Genomic DNA, 16712 nt, shown 5'->3' with positions numbered 1-16712 from the left:
GGAGATGAATCTAGATTCTCTTCCTGAATACTCTCGTTTTCTTAGCCAAAGGAGTAGCCTTGTCTTCAGGAAAAAGGGCAATCTCAGGAGACTGACACCCAGAGGCTCCAGGTCCAGATATCCACCAGTGCGTGTACTGAGCGCCTCCTGTGTGCCTGCAGCGTGCTAGCTCTGGGGCAAGCAAGCGGGGGAGACCAGAGGTGGGCAGGAGCCCTGGGGAAACTTCCCAGAGATGCTGGGAGATGCAGAAGGTTGAGAATGGCAGTGCATTCATTCAACAACTATTTACAGAGCACCGACTATGTGCCAGGCTCTGATCCACGCGCTGGGAACACAGAAGTGAAGGAGGCAGATAAAACTCCCTTCCCTGGGGGAGCTCACATTTCTGTGGGAGCAGACAGTTCATAAACAGCAAACAGAGAAGGTGTGTTTTATAGTGTGTTAGAAGGAAAAAAGGCTAAGTGAAAAGAAAAGAAATAGGGCAGGGTACACAGATGAGGGATGCAGATGATGGGGGGGGGGGTCTCGCGGAGGTGATATTATTCTGCAAGGCTCCAGAGGAGGGAGGGAGAAGGCCAGCTTGGCAGGGCTGAGAGAGCAGAGAGAGGGGAACCGGAGACAAGGTCCCACTGGGCCTGGTCACCATTACAAGGACGTTGCTTTGACTCCGAGAGACCAGGGAGCCAGGGCAGGTTTTGAGCCGAGGAGTAACATGATCTGACAAATGTCTCAAAAAGATGTCTCCAACTGCCCTGCCCTTGGCCTGGCCGAGGACACGAGTCTGGCACAGAGGAAGTGCTCAAGCAATGTCGGTGCCACGCTCCCTCCCTGCTCAGGAGAGGGCTCGTCTGCTTCCGGGAGTTTGGCCCCAGGAAACATGTATTGAGCTCTCACCCTCACCAGGCCCCATGCCAGGCAAGATAGGGAGACAGACGGGCAAAGCACCAAAGCCCGACGGCGTGGGTGGTGCTATGTCCACCAAGGTGCTTGGCCTCAGCAGGGTGTTCACCTCCCTCCCTCCCTGTGCCTTTCAGGCCCCTGATTGTTCTCTTGCGGAAGTTCATGCTCTACTAGGACATTCCTCTGTGCATCTCTGCCACTCCAGCCTTCAGCTCGCTCCCCAACTCATTGGGAGCCCCTCAGATGCCCACCAGGTCTCTTTGGAAGGATTCTGGACAGATCCTTTGAGAAGGCTGGAAGACCTCTCAGTGTCTCCATTTCCCAAGCTTCATCTCCTTGTGCCTCCCTTTGGAGTTGCAGGAAGGGTGCTCAGAGACCCCCCCATCAGCCAGAGCAGATACTTAAAGAGTACCTACTATGCGCAGGGCACCATGCTAGGGGCACCAAAGAGGGCTAGGTGCTCATTCTTGTCTCCCCAAAGTCTACAACCCACTGCAGAGGCAACTTGCTATCCAAGGGCCAGGACCAGGCATGGGGCATCTGTGTCCCCAGCACCTGGAACACTGGTATGGTGGGGTTCCCTGGGTGTGGAATGCATGGAGACCTATGAGAACTGCCACAGGAGCTCAGAGAGGTCCTGGGGCAGGGTGGGGCAGGAGGGTCACCGAAGGAGGTGGGAGAGGACCTGGGCCTTGGGGCCTGGCAGAGCAGCGAGCTGGGGAAGGAGGGTATTTTAGGCAGGAGGAAACCTATGGAAGTGAGGAAGCACAAGACGCTCATGGGTGGGTCTCGACAGGGTTGGAGGATGGAGGAGAGGCCCCTCAGCCCACCACCCCGCCAGGTCTGCCCCTCCCCCCATTGTGCTCGCTGGGGTCTAGCTCTGGGGCCATTCCCGAGGCCCAGCCCCCTGCCTCTCTGGTCTCAGGGATCAGATAACCCCTCCCTAGGACTTATCTCTCCAGAACAGGTTGTTATCCTGGAGTAGTTTGAAGCTCTTTATCAAGGGCTGGCAGAATATGTACTACAGGAATAATCCAGAAAGAGTCCCAGGGGTCAGGTAATCCCCAGTCAGCCTCCCAGAAGATGAGTGACATTGGTGCCCGACAACCGTCAGGGTCCCCATGTCCTCACCTGTAAAAGGGGGAGGTATAGCTGTCAGCAGCACATGATGTGAGGTTGTAGGTGAGAACGGGCTTCAGGTGAAGGCACACACCTCTAGAAAGGTACCCAAAAGATATCCTTAACTTACACCTGACTCACTGCTGTGTGAGATGCCACTAGCGTGGGGGAGGGGAGGACAGTGCCCAGGGCTGGAGGCCATCTTTCTCGGGGGCAGAGGGGTGGTTTGAAGCCCAGGAAGTCTAGACAGACAGACAAGCTCCCAAGGGCCCTCCCAAAACCTGAAACTGAGGACTATTTAGAGGGTCAAAGGTCTGCCCTAAGGGTAGACAAGGGACAGAGGAGAAACAAGGAACCAAAGGCCGGGATGCAGCCTCGTCCAGGAAGGGCCTGTACTGCCTGCTCCCCTGGCAGGCAGGCAGGAAGGAAGCCCGGTTGAATCTGGTGCCCTGGCCTCTTTCCACCTGTGTGAACTTGGCCTGCCACTCAACCTCGGTTATAAAATGGACGTGGATTTGAGATGTCCCTCAGGTGAAGGGAGCGAGTGGGTCCCAGAAGTTACCCTGGCCTCCACACGCCCCCCTTGTCCCGGTTAAGAGCTGGTCCGGGAGTTCTGCACCCTTTAAATCGGGGAAGGGGGCGCCGATCAACACGTGTCGGAAGCTCAGGCCAGGGGCTGAGGGGCGGAGGATCGTTGGTGCCTGCCGCCCGAGGACCCTGCGGCTCTCCGATTGTGGCCCCGGGGGAGGCGGCCGAGCCGGATAAGCAGCAGCGGGCTGGCGGGCGGCCACCTCCCCCCGCAGGTCCGGCCCCGCGGGCAGGCGGGGCGGGGGGAGAGGAGGAGCCTCCGGGCCGGGCCACCGCCTCCGCCGCGGACCGTCTGCCGCCGCCGCTGCTCCGAGCGGCGGGCCTGAGAGGTGAGTGACCCCTCGCCCGCTCGCCCCCCGCCCCGGAGCCCGCCCCGGAGCGCGCCCTCGCCGCGCGCCGCCACACGCGTGCTGGAGACCTGGGCCGCTGGGACCGAGCCACGTGTGCCCGGCGGCAGCGACCCTGGGTCCTGGGTCCCCCACGCCGTGGGCGCCTTCCTGCCCCAGGGACGCGAACCTCAGGCGCCACTCCGGCCGGGCAGGCCGGACGCGCCCTGCGCCGGGGGCGGGACTGACGGGGCCGCGCTAAGCCCCCGGGCTGCTGCCTCTCGCGCCCCACCCCGCGGGCCCGCCGAGTCCTCCGGCCCCCGGTTCCCCGCAGCTCCGGGCCCGCGGTCTCCGGGGAGGGCGGGAGCGGTGGGCGGGCTCTTCTCGCAGCCTGTCGTAGCCCGGGCGAGGCAGGCTTCAGGGGCGGGGGCTCCCGACCTTGATCGGGAGGAGGCTGGGCTCACCGGTGTCCTCTGCCCGCGGAGCTCCTGCCTGGTAAACTTAACCCATTTCCCTTGCCCGTTTCCCCGAAATTGGGGGCAGGCTGCCCAGAGAGGTGTGGTTGGAACTTTGTTCACTCTGGATAGATGAAGGGGAGGGTACGACAAGCTAATATTTCCTTTGAGGGCCAGGAGGCTGGGTCCACGGGGAAAATGCAGACAGGTCTCGTTGGGAGCCCTGGCAGAGGACTCCGCGGAGAGGCCTCGCAGGTTTCCAGGGCCGCCTCTCAGGCTCCAGAAGTAGGGATTCTGGAGATACCCACAGGGAAATATTTCTGTCCATCAGAGTGCAGTGATGATATAATTAATAGCAGACATTTATTGTGCATTTATCTGTGCCAGACATCTTGCTTTGCATACAATATCCCAGTTAATCCTCAGCATAGGAAGGCACCAATTATCTCATTTAAGACGGGGAAACTGAGCCTCAGAGAGCATGGGTATTTTGCAAGGATACACGGGTAGCAAGTTGCAAAAGTAGGATTTGTACACAGATTTATCTGACTTGAGAGCCCAGAGGAGCCTACTAGTGGGAGAAGGGACAGGCCCTGTTCTCAGAGGATTGTGGCAGCCTGAAGAATGCAGTACTGGGGGCCAGAATATCCACAAGACCAAAGAGTCTCACCTGGGTGTGCCCCTTCAGTCACCCGCATGGTTTCTTAAAAAAAAAAAACAGATGCCTAGGTCCTACCCACAGCTGGCTGAATCCAGTTCTGCAGAGTGAACCCCTCCTGCATCCAGTCAGGAGTGCCTGGAGGGCTGGGACTGTATCTAACTCATCTCTATTCCCACTCTATCCCCAGTGGCCGGCAGAGGGGTCACCTGGGAGCAGGTGTTTAATCAATGTCTGATGGATGAATGGACGTAGTGGGGCAGGGGCTATCACTGGGGTAGAAAGGTTTTCCCGAAGGAGGCCTTGAATGGTAGACAGGTAGCCTCAGCCAGGCCTGGGGGAGGAAGGCCTGGAGTTGGCATGGGGTGACCCTGGCCTCAGAGCTCGCAGGGAGCTCAGGCCAGGCCACCTGTTCACTAGAGGGTTGGACAGCCAGCCCCAAGCCTGCTGAGCTCCCCAGGACCAGGCCTGGCCACACTGGGACCATAGGTGTGCCCTCTCCAGCCTAGAGATGCCAAACGGGTAAATTCCTCTCCCCTTCATGTTCCCTGGCCTTAACTCAGGGCCCTTCCCTCGCTGGACGTCTCAGAGTATTGGGCAGGGCTTCAGGTAGTTAAAAAGGGAAATTTAAGGACTGAAGCCCAAGCTGCACACCTGAGCAGTGGAGAGACTGACTGCAGGGGAGGGCGCCTGGCTTTGCAGTCAGGTGGACCCCCAAGTCTGAATCACAGCTCTTTACCATGTGGCCTTGGCCAAGTCCTCAGTTCTCTGAACCTGCTTCGTCTATAAAACCTTGCTAAGGGCTTGGGACATAATCTTCCTGTAAGACAGGAACCATAATGCCTGCCAAGGGTGGTGGATGTACACTGTGTGAAGTGCTGGGTTTTAGGAGTGCAGTAAATATCAGGTCCCTCCCCCTCCCCCCAGGGTTTGTGTTAAAGTCAGCTGGGGACCTTCCAGGCTCATCGCTCTTCCACTCTGAATCCCTGGGCTCACTAGAGCGTGGCCTCCATGCTCCCCTTCTCTGTTGCAGGCCTGACCTCGGGCCCAGGCCTCAATTTAGGAGCTGTGGAGATTACAGAACTTGGAGGTGGGGAGGCAAGGGTTGGGGGGACAGGGCACTCTAGGTGATTTGCAAGTGTCACTTCCTCCTGTCTGCTCCCTGCAGCTGGACCCACCTACCCGTCCAGCCTGACCCGCTGTTCCCAGACCTCTGCATGTCAGCCCTTCACATCCTTGGCGTGCCATGAGCACCTTTTCCTTCACACCTCAAATGGCAATTGTCATCATCACTGAATGTCCAGCTTCCCACGTGCCAAACATGTTATGTGTGTGAGCACACGTAAACCTTCCGGCTCTCTTATGAAGTAGACAGTGCTGGTCCCCCAGCCACGTAACTTTCCCAGGAACACAGGAGACTCCATTCTTTTGAGCCCAAATTTGTGCTCCTAACCACGAACTCTATGCTTGTCCAAATTCGGCCTCATCGTTTTATTCTTTCAACATTTACTGAGCACTAACTTGGTGCCGGGCACTCAGGACCTGGCTGAGTCCCACTTCTAGCAGGATGAGTGTCGGTTGTCATTTATCATCCCACGAAAACCCACACCCTCCGCTTATGTCTGAATACAAGTGGGGCAGCTGAGGCCCAGGTCCCACAGCTAATGCAAGTCAGGATTCCAAAGCGGAGACGGCTCCCGCCTAGCTGGAGGTATTGACCACTGTGCCTGCTGTCAGGGTGGGATCGGTGGCTGCTAATTTATGCAGGATCCTAAACCCCTGCCTTGTCACTTCAACCCAGAGCAAACTGTTTCCCTCCTCCTCAGGTGTGGAACACCGTCACTAGAGAATTACTCTTTCCGATCAGTCTGTCCTCATCAGTCACCGTAGTCGCCGGGCGGAACGTGCAGCGGGTGAGCGCTAATTGTCCTGCCATCAGGCAGTAACTTACCCCCTGCTCCCGCCTCTGCTTAATGAGAGCCAGGTGGGGTCGGAGCACAGCACATTTTTAAGCCTTTTGGAGCTCTCCGATTAGGAGATCAAACTGTGAAAAATGCAGCCCCAAGACTATCAAATCAGTCACAGGTAAATGTAGAGGAATTTAGGGACTGGTGAGTGGGCTTCCTAAGCTTTCCACGGGGAGTGGGCTTCCTAAGCTTTCCACGGGGAGTGGGCCTACGCTTTCTTGGTTCATGTGTAGACAGCAGGCTTCCCGGAGCCGCTGTGCCGGGTCTGTGACAGGAAGACCGTTCCCATTACTGTAGCATCCGGTGCTTATGGTGGCCGTCAGGCTGTGGGAAGGGTAGGCCTGTGATTTGACTGGCGGGCTTGGGAGGGTGACAGCATGCCCTGCAGTCGGGGTGAAGGTCTCTCTGAAGCTGAGTGACTCAGGGCTCGCCGCTGAGGATGTTAGGGGGCTTCGGGTGGCCCTGTGAGGCGGGCCCTCCAGGGGGAGACTGCGCAAAGACAGGATGGCCAAACACAGAGCCTGTGGGGTCACCCAGACGGGCCTTTTGGGATCCAAGGGGCCTGTGCTGAGCCCGGGCGCCCAGTCGGACGTGTACATGGGTCGGTAATGCACTGGACGTGGTGGGGCAGGGTCCAGCGAACCAGCCCCGAAGTGGGTGTGGGCCTGAGCCGCCGCCGCTGGAGGTCAGAGCAAGCCATTTGCGGCTGGTCTGCGGAGACGGCTCCACTCTGGCCAGAAGTCAGGTGGCGCCTGGAACTGGAAGGGAAGAAAGCCAGACGTGCCGGGCCAGGTGGCCAAGCGTTGTGATGGAGGTTCAGGGCGTTCCATCCGGGGAAGCCCCGCCCTCCTGGTGTTGCTGGATTAGAAGGCTGGAGGCTGGAGACCTGACTGCTCTGTAAGTTCTGGCTTGGCTGCCTTTTGTCCTCCCGTAACTTTGGCTACAACTCTTCTTGAACATTCTGATCTGGCGTGGCTATGTGTGGCAAGCGAGGGGAGAGGGGGCATCCCAAGATTGGGGGGAGCTCAGGGAGAACCCCAGGGGACAGGGCAGCACAGCTGGAGCCATGGGGGTGTGCCTGGACCTCCTGTCTGCTCATACCTGGCGGGTTTGCTTTCAGAAGGAAGTGCGGTTTCCTGACCGTGCAGCTTCTCCAGGGGGATAGGAGACCACCCGGTAGCCCTGATGGGAGCAGAGCGTGCTGAGCCCACCCCAACTACTGCATCAGGCAGCGGCTCCATGCATGGAGCTGCCCAGTAGCCCAATGCTGAAACTCCTGGGCGATTTGGTGTTCATTGTTCGGGAGCACCGCCTGAGAGCCCCCAGCCCGCAGGCATCGACCAGCCTCACTGAGCAGAGCACGATGCGTGGGGCTGGGTAGGTACACAGGAGTGGAGAGCCCTCAGGGAGCTTGTAGTCAATTGGGAAGCTGAGTGAGGATACCAAATGCTACCAGGCGGCAGAGGGAGAAGAGGCCAGGGCTGCCTGTGGCCGGTGGCCCACGGTGGAACGCAGGACATGCGTAAGTAAGAGCAATGCTAAGATGTGGGTTTGGGGCTTTCATGTTCACCGTTTCACTTAACCATCAGAACAGAGAAGGAAAACAGCCTGCCCAGGGTCACACTGCTGGTACGTGGCCAAACCTGAATTCACACCTAGGTCTGTCTAACTAGATCTCCCACCTGAACAGCAGCTGCCTCTGTATTCAGAGTGGGGGAGATGGTTGCAGGGCTCTGGGGGGCTGGGAGGTACCTGGCAGGCCCAAGGGCTCAGGCTGGGTCTTTAGGGAAGGGGCGTTTGGACGGCCAGGAGGCTGTCAAGACTTCAGGTGGAGCTAGCAGCACTGGCCGAAGTGGGGAGCAGCGGGGACTGAAAGGACGCAGGTGGGCTGAGTAGCGGAAAGTCAGTCTGCACGTGCTGGCCTAGGCTGGACTACAGAAGATGCCAGAATGCCCCTGCCCGCAGGCGGGTGTGCTCGAGTAGAAGTGACAAGACATAGGCGCCACAGCAGAGAACCGTGCAGGCCCTGATCCATTGCTGGTAATAAGAGTAAACCTGTCAGGAGCCCAGGGTGATGTATTCTGGTCATCAAAGGCCCAGATGCCCAGGGTTACTCAGAGCTAGTTTCCCAAGATGGCCAGTTTTCCAACAAGTTGAAAACAATCAAATACACCTGTCGTAAGACTGAACTTGGCATAATTTACTTCAGTGATACGAAAGCCTCCAAACCTCTGGCCTCCCTCTGTGTTGTTGGTGTGGCCTCCAGGGTCGCTGGCAGAGCAGGGTCACCGGCACAGGCAGGCCCACCCCATCCATGCTTTGCCCTCCGAACAGGGTTGTCTTTCTGTGGGTCCTTCTGTCTGTCTGTCTTCCTCCCCACCATGGGCACTGACTAGCAAGTAAAGACGACTGTGAAGCCCTTGTTGGCACAAAATGTAACGAGAATTATCACTAAGCCAATGACAGCCACAGTGATTGCAATGCATTACCCACCCAGCAACTGGTAAATTGCCATTTTCTGCAGCCATTACGTTTGGCTTTGTATCCGAGAAGTAAAGGTGTCCCTCTCTTTCTCTTTCTCCTTCCCTCTCTCTCTCTCTCACACACACACACACACACACACACAGCCCGGTGGTGAGGCAGTCTGCCCTGCGATGGATGACGTTTATTCATTTTATGTATCCTGGGTTCTGCTGGCTGTCCTGCCTCAGTTCCTGCAGCAAAGAGACTTGACTCTGAGCCACTAATTACCACCAGTGAGGTTTCCTCCCTAAACAGGAAGTATCGAGACAGAGCCACTCTCCCGCAGTGCACTCTGAAACCAAGCATCAGTCACGACCCCGTCCGCTCCCTGCAGCCAGGAACTGGAGTGCAGGCTGAGGGGGCCGGCAGCCTGGCCCGTGGCAGGTCCCACGCCCGTGGCAGCTCCCACGCATCTGGTTCTGAGCATCTGCCTGTCTTCAAAACCAAAGTCAGGCTGCTCGCAGGTCAGAGGGAGACCCCAGCAAGAACGGGTGGCCAGATCACAGTGGGGCTGTCCAGGGACCCGTGCTTCAGCCCCTCACATCAGCCTGTCGTTGGTGAGTCTGGTTAGAGCCAAGGTGGCCTGGGCAGTGTGTGGGCTCCTCCCTCCAGCCCCACGAACCCCTGGCCTGCTGAAGTGTACCCCGGCACCGCAGGGAGCCCCCGTTTGGCAACTGGCACCGAAGAGCACAGTCTGGTGAAGCTCTTGCCAAAGTGGGGAATCTTATCATCTGCACATTAAGTCAGGAACCTTTTCAAAATAAGGGGTTTAAGGATTTATCACACACAGTGCCTTCAGTTAATGAGAGCAACAGCTTTGCGGGTTCTGGTGTGTTACAAAAAAAAAAAGGTTAATGTTTATGATGTGTTTCTGTGGAAGGCAGGTCCATTTGGGAACTGTAAATTTTACTTATTGGTAACCACTTCTGGGTTGGTTTATCAGAGAACGACTGGTGTTAAGTAATCAAACCGGATTTTTCTAGAATGTTTCAAAACTCTAAATGTCTGTAAAAAGCCCTATAAATTATTCATCCACTTTTATTTTGCAAGCGGTGTGGTGATAAACCTCTCTTTTCTGTCCAACCAAACTTGCACATGTGTGTTATTTGTGTGTGTACAGGCTTGTATGAGTGTGTGTGCACGCACCCGTGCTTTTTGTATTCTCTTTTGTAGGAGCTTGTCAGCCTTCCTTTTAAAACGATAATGATTTTTTAATGATGTCTAAATAACGATTCCAGGCAGTATTACAAGAAATGTAACAGTAAAATGTTTGTAAGAGTCCATCAGAAAGGCAAAATGCCCACAGAGAAAATAGAAATGCACCAATTAAGATGTGTGTGGCTATGACCCAGCTTTTAAACCTGGCTTTGAGACTGGCATCTTCTATGCTGTCTCCCCTCAAGTCAGCTGTCGGGGCGGGGGGTGTGAGGGGCACCAGGACTCAGGTAGCACCTCCTTCTTGCCCCCTGGACCCATTAACCTGAGATCTGCGAGGGAGGGCCTGCGCTGCCGTGGTTTAGAATCTAGGAGAAGAGGGCAGCCCCAGATTTGCAGAAACAGCCTGAGAACGAGAGGCTGCAAAGTATGAGTTTGGGCAGCTCAGCAGAGCAGAGGGAGAGCCGAGAGGAAGCCAAGACCACCTCAGAGCCCCATGTAGACCAGGTAACCGGCTATGACTCATGCCCACGGCCACAAGCTGCCCAGCCTCACTGCCCTGGAGGCAGCTTGAATGCAGGGACTGGACTAGGGCAAGAGCCAACTGTGGGGCCTCAACCTCAGTTTTCTCATCTGTAAAATGGAAGTAATAATACCCTGAGTGTACAAGTCCACAGTCAGTCTCCCCACCATTTGAGTCGGGCCTCGCCTCACAGTAAGTTCTCTTCTTTGACTCTTGATCGTTGTTGATGTGGCAGGTGCCAGGCACTTGTCGGGTGCTGGGATGTGACCTCCCAGCTGCATCCCGGTAGGGGAGGGCGGACGGACCTCACAGCTCCGGGGAGGCCCGGGATTTCTACATGATGTGGCTTCAAGGGCAGTCATGTGGAGGGAAGGGGGAACTAGGGGACTTCCCTGAAAGCTGCTTCTATTTGCATAGCAAGTAGCCGGCTTTTTACTTGGATTATTTGTTTCAGATCTGTAAAATGGGAACGATTTTGTAGGAGGTGTTATTCACTTTACCTGACTGGGAAATGTGAATTATTCATATCAAGGGTATTAGTTTTCATACTAACATTAGCACATGGGGAGGGGTGACGGAGATTAAAGGGGACTAGGGACCTCACCGCCATCCACCCCTTGGACCTCTAAGTCCAAGTAGGTACTAAGGAAAGTACCTACCATTGTGTGCTGGTTCCATCCTGTTACCTCTGCTGCAGAGAGCCAAGGGGACTAGGGGAGGGGCATTCATCCTGCCTCGAAGAGGAGGTAGGGTAAGGACTTCACAGAGGAGTGGGCTTTCTGCTGCACCTTGAATTTTGTCCTTCGGAGGAAAAGGACTTTCCAGGCACAGAGATTAAATCTATGACTTGAGCCGGAAAAAAGCATAAGGTGGGAGAGCCAGAGTCGAGACCATAGATCAGGTGGGGCTTGATTGGGAAAAGCCACGGAGGCCATCTGCCAGAAGCCGCAGCTGGGCCTCACCTGCCCCAGACGCTTCTCCCTGATGGAGACTAGGCAGACCACTCTACCCCTTGGCTCAGAGGCTCATGGGCCCTGGAGCCATCGACCGAGCATCCCTGAAGCCTCCTTCCCTGGGTATGCACTTACCAGGCTGCCCCCTGATGTGCCTCAGATATGGGGTTTGATTTCCTACTTTTGCCAGAGTTGCATGAACTAAGCTGCGTTTGTGTTATTCTGTTTATTTGCAGTGTTTAAGCACAGCTGCGCTTTGGTCTTCTGTGTTACAAAGTTCATCAAATAGTGAAATGTCTGGCCAGTTCTAACAGTATGGCCAGGCTACCGGAGGGGTTCGAAACGCACTGTATGATTGAATCCCCACTGGGTGCAGGAGGGCTCCAGCTAGGTTCTGGGGAGAACAGACGCACTCAAGCCCACTCTGCCCTCAGGCACGGAATCTAGCAGTTAAGTCATTCAAGCCACAAGCATTGATTGAGCACCTACGTGGTGCCAGGCCCCAGGCTGGATGCTAGAGACGCAGAAATGAGTCGGAAGTGGCCCCCAGTCTGGTGGGGCGACAGATGAGTGAACTGGTGTGTGCAGTCGATGGTAATGTGACAGGAGTGCAGAGGAAGAGGCCACGGAGGGTTGGGAGGGTGCCCCCGAGGTGGCCCATCAGCGGGGCAAAGCTGGGGAAGCATGCACCCCAACCCAAGAAACTGGCCGCGTGTGGCGGGCTGAGCTCCTTGGCAGGAGCCCCGGGAGCTGCCTCTCTCTGGTTTGGCTGCCTGCCTCTGCCCCTTTCCAGTCCTCCAGCCTCACCAGGAGCAGGGGGCCCCTTGCTGAATCCGCAGATTTACACCACGGCAAGGGGGAAGGTGGGGACAGCAACAGCCCACAAGACCCATCTGGCCCCAGGGGTTGCAGCAGCAGGTGTCCCTGGAAAGCAAGAAGCCACCCAAGCCCAGGTGCTGAGGCTGCAGATTCAGCTGCTACTGCCGATAGCCTCTAGCCTGGCAGGCTTAAGGGGTCCATAGGGAGCTGGCTGCCTCCACATGCCAGCGCCCTGACCTCCCTGGGCAGAGACAGGCATTCCTCCCTGGCTGCCACAGAGCTGGGCACGCCCTCTTTCAAGCACTTTTCTCTTGGCTGCGGGGTGTAGCTGACCTTTCCCCAAAGAGCCCCAAGAGGACAAGCCGTCTTCTAGCCACCTGCCAGAACACCTGCTGGGTACACAGTGGGTACTCAGGGAATAACAAATGAGGACATTTTTCAGACGAGAATTGGCAGGACCAACCTTTGCATAAAACCATGCAGGCTGTGCACTGTACCACTCCAGAGGGCCCTGTTCACACGGATCACGATGTAAATCACGCCCCTGGGGTTGTGCAGCCTGGGGACCCTAGCATCTTCCCGCTTTGCGCCCCTAGTCTGGGCGCTGACCACCGACTCCCTCCCCCTCGCAACCGGCACGGACCACCCTCCTGCCTCTGTGCTGACAGTGGGTAGTAACGAACTGTGCCGGTGAGACTTGCTCCAGGCCTGGCTATTAACTCTTAGTGAAAGAAAGTCATGAATATGGTGTCAGGCCGTCTGAATTCTAGGTCATCCAGGAAACTCGTACTCTGGGAAGATCACCCCAGTTGTTGTGTTGGGGGCTCCTGGGTCCCCAGGATCTGTGTGGTCTCCCAGTTCCACTACTCTCTTCACCCTCAGCCTGCAGTGGGCCTGGTGACCCACGTACAGGAGGGGGGGGGGACCGTGGGAGCGGTTCTCCTGGAGGGTTTGCCTCATTGGCTGAGTGGGCAATGCCGCCATGGCCGGGACCACCTTCTCCTTACCAGAAGGGGCCAGCTTTGGGAGGCCAAGGGGCGCGCAGGAATGGGGCACACCTGACCCTCAAGACCAAGAGGAACGTAAGGAGACATACTGATACCAGGGGCCCTGTGGGTCAGGGAGGGCTTTATGGAGAACTGGGCCCGACTATAAGAATTCAAGGGAAAAGTCAAATCTGGAGTGGTTCTTACATGCAAGTGATTCATTAACTCACTCACCCCTCACATAGACCTTTTGTGAGCATCTACTGCAGTGATTTTCAGCCGGGGGTCCTATGACCGGCAGCATCAGAAATCCTGGAGATGCAGCCCAGCAGTATGTTTTAACAGGCCCTCCAGATGCCTCCAGTGTAGCTCAGGCTTGACCTAATGGCACTGGGCTAAGTGCTGGGCTTACAGAAGTGAGTTTCACTCTGTTCTCGCCCTCAAGGAACTTGGAGTCCGGGGAGGAGACAGGCAGGAAAGAGAGAAATACTGTCAGTGGGAAAGGGCTGTTCTCAAGGGGTGCGAAGGCAGAGAGGCAGCTAGTAGGGTGTGATCCAAGAGCTGGGGATGCTGGTGAGGAAGGGTGGCCTGGGGACCTCCATGGCATGAGGGCCATCCCTGGCGGGGAGCCCGATGTTGGGACTAGCAACCCCTAGAGGGCTCACTGCCCAGTCCCAGACCACCCTGGTGCCCTGCCCCTGACCGCCAGCCTCTCCCTACTATACCCCTCCCTGCTCTACTGCCCCCCTCTTCTTACCTCTTCCTGAGTCCCAAAGAGTCTTGGTGAGAAATGTGTGCAGATCTCCAGACCATTATCTCAGAGCTTATTTTTAGAAAATTTTGGAGTAAGTTTTTCCATTCAGCAGAGAACACCCTGTATTGATTCAGGTGCTTCTATTTATGCTTTACACAGACCAAAGGTTTTTAAAAATCCTAGGCAGAAAGGAACATCATGAAAATTGTGTGACTTTAACAGGCTCAGACCATGGCACTTGGCTTATCTCATATAATCCTTACTACATTTCATTCAAGTAAGTAACCTCACTCCATTGTACAGATGAGGAAACTGAGGCTCAGAGAGGTAAAGTGACTTGCCAAAGCCACCCAGCTAATACGTGGCGCAGCTGAAATATGACCCCATAGCTGCCTGTGTTCTTGCTGGCCTATCTCGCAGTTTATGAAGGCGTCTGATCCTGAGTAAATCCACAACATCCAGATGTTTTCCTGAGACCACATTCTGCTGGGCAAGCTCCCAATGACCAATGATGGCTCTCGGCGGCTGATCTTCTGCCTAATTAAGGAGGGAATGAGTTTGGTGGGGAAAGACGAATGGATTGGACCTAATGCAAGCAGATTTGCCGTTGTGTGCCAGTTTCCAGCCGTATGTCTTTATATAAACCCTCAGCCACTTGGATGAGTAGCTGATGATGCCTCCCAGTCCCCTCTCACTGGAACACATGTGTCCTATTCACTGACCCACCCTGGGAGCTGGTAGGGTGGGCCTCAGGCCTCAGTACCCTTCCTTGCATGCCGTCCTGTGTGGCTCTGGAACAGCTGTCTGCTGGCATGGGGTGGAGTGCAGAGAAGTAGCTGTGTGGGCAAAAGCTGCAGGGCCCACTCAGTAGCCAAGAGGGCTGTTTAGCCCATGGTACCATCTCCCCTACACCAACATAAGCCTCACTTTGCTAGAGGTCCTGGGGCTTAGAAACCTCAGATTTTGGAAAACAGCTAGGAAATAACTTTGGAAGGTTGCAGAATCACCAGCATTGATGTCGCAAAATTCACGCATTAAGTTCATTGAAGAGTCCTTAAACTCTCACCAAAGCATGTTTATTCTTAGTTTACACACAGTAATAACAGGCTGTGTGGTATCTCAGCTTTTTTGTAACATTATTGAGCTATAATTCACATACTATATAATTCATCCATTTAAAGTAAACAACCAGTGGTTTTTAGTGTATGCACAGAGGTGTACAACCATCACTACAGTCAATTTTAGAACATTTTCATCACGCCAAAAAGAAACCCTGTACCATTTTCCCCACCCCTTCTCGCCTTAGTCCCTGGCAGCCTCTCATCTACTTTCTGTCTCTATAGATTTGCCTATTTCTAGGCATTTCATATAAATGGAATCCTACAATATGTGACCTTTTGTGACTGGCTCCTTTCACTTAACATAATATTTTCAGGGTTCATCATGTTGTAGCATGTATCAGTACCTCGTTCCTTTTCATTACTGAATATTATTCTATTGTGTGCATAAACCACATTTTGTGTAGGCATCCGTCCGTTGATGGTCATCGTGTTGTTTCCGCTCTTTGGGTCCTGTGAATGTGCTCCTAGGAACATTGGTGCACATATTTTTGTGTGTACATATGCTTTCATTTCTCTAGGTTATATATGTTCCTAGGAGTGGGATTGCTGGGGCATGTAGAAACTCTGTGTTTAACTTTTTGAGGAACTTCCAGACTCTTTTTCCCTAGTGGCTACACCATTTTACTTTCCCACTAGCAGTGGATGAGGGTTCTGATCTCTCTACATCCTCACCAACACTTATTTTCTCTGTCTTGTCTTGATTAAGCCATCCTAGTGGGTGTGAAGAGGTATCTCATGGTTTTAATTTGCATTTCCCTGGGGGCTATTACGTTGAGCATCTTTTTATCTGCTTATTGACAGCTAGTATATCTTTGGAGAAATGTCTACTCAAATCCTTTGCCCATTTTTATATAGGTTCTCTTTTTAATATTGAGTTGTAAGAGTTCTTTATATATTTAGAAACAAGTCCCTTATCAGATGTACGATTTGCAAAATCGGTCTCTCATTCGGTGGGTTGTCTTTTGCTCTCTTGATAGTGTGTTATCTGTATTTCTTGTCCCCAGCAGATGAGCAGGACCTGGGAGGGCTTTAATTAAGAGGAAAGCAGGCTGACAGCTGTGATAAATATCCTGACAATGAGGGAGGATATAAGGCTATAAAACAGTCCTATAAAAACAGGATGAGACTCAAGAACATCCCTTCTTGCAGCTCGGGTTGATCTCTGGGTTCTGGGAGAGGACCTGACTGCCTTCTCTTGAAATATGCACTGCATTTTGGAAGGATTTCTCCCCCTAAAAGACAAAATAGAGTAAGTTTTGAAGATGTAACCTCCTGTGATGTGTATCTCTGGTCACAAATATGCATGGAACCTCTGCAGTGTGCCAGGCACAGAGCTGGGTTTTCGAGTCGGGCCATGGAACAAGCATGGTGATCTCTATCTACCCTCCCAAAGCTGACTGGGAGTGGGGCGGCGCAGGGGTGCACAGAGAAGCCAACAGGCAAAGGACCCGGAGAAGCCCCCAACCACAGGCAAAGCCCCAGGCCCTTAACTGCCCACTGAGCGAAGCCGGGCAGCCCTCGGTCATTTTACAGATGATGAAGCTAGAGGGAAGATGTAACTTGTCCAGTGTCTACTGGTGAGGAAATCGTCGGGATAGAACCCAGAGTTTCAGCCTCTCGGATCCATACTCTTTTCATCCCTATAATTTTTAGGTTTAAAAAAATGTTCTGGGCAAGAATTTGTGTTTTCATTTATGGCTTGCCAACTCCCGGGTGCTGGCTGTAGGCGCACGCCAGTTTGCCCCCGGGGCCGCAAGCTGTCCGTGGACACCTGCTGTTCGGCCCCTGGGCCTTTGCTCACACAGGCTCTTCTTTCTAGAAGGCTTTTCCAGGCTCACTCTCACATCCTTCAAGGCTCAGCTCAG

The 16712-nt window shown here is 54.6% G+C and overlaps 1 protein-coding gene across 6 annotated transcripts in view; it reads left to right on the top strand.

Annotated features, from left to right (window-relative positions):
- Positions 1 to 2878: 2878 nt before the first annotated feature.
- The window catches only part of STEAP3 (STEAP3 metalloreductase), a 101706-nt gene continuing 87872 nt past the window's right edge, over positions 2879 to 16712 (top strand). For all 6 annotated transcript variants that reach the window (XM_061183119.1, XM_061183145.1, XM_061183135.1 and 3 more), the window contains exon 1: positions 2879 to 2936. The gene's annotated coding sequence lies outside the window, so the exon portion shown is untranslated. The remainder of the gene's footprint in view (positions 2937 to 16712) is intronic.

The sequence above is a fragment of the Eubalaena glacialis genome, chromosome 1 (genome assembly GCF_028564815.1).
Source record: "Eubalaena glacialis isolate mEubGla1 chromosome 1, mEubGla1.1.hap2.+ XY, whole genome shotgun sequence".
NCBI classification, from domain to species: Eukaryota; Metazoa; Chordata; class Mammalia; order Artiodactyla; family Balaenidae; genus Eubalaena; species Eubalaena glacialis.
This window is presented reverse-complemented; position numbering and strand designations above follow the sequence as displayed.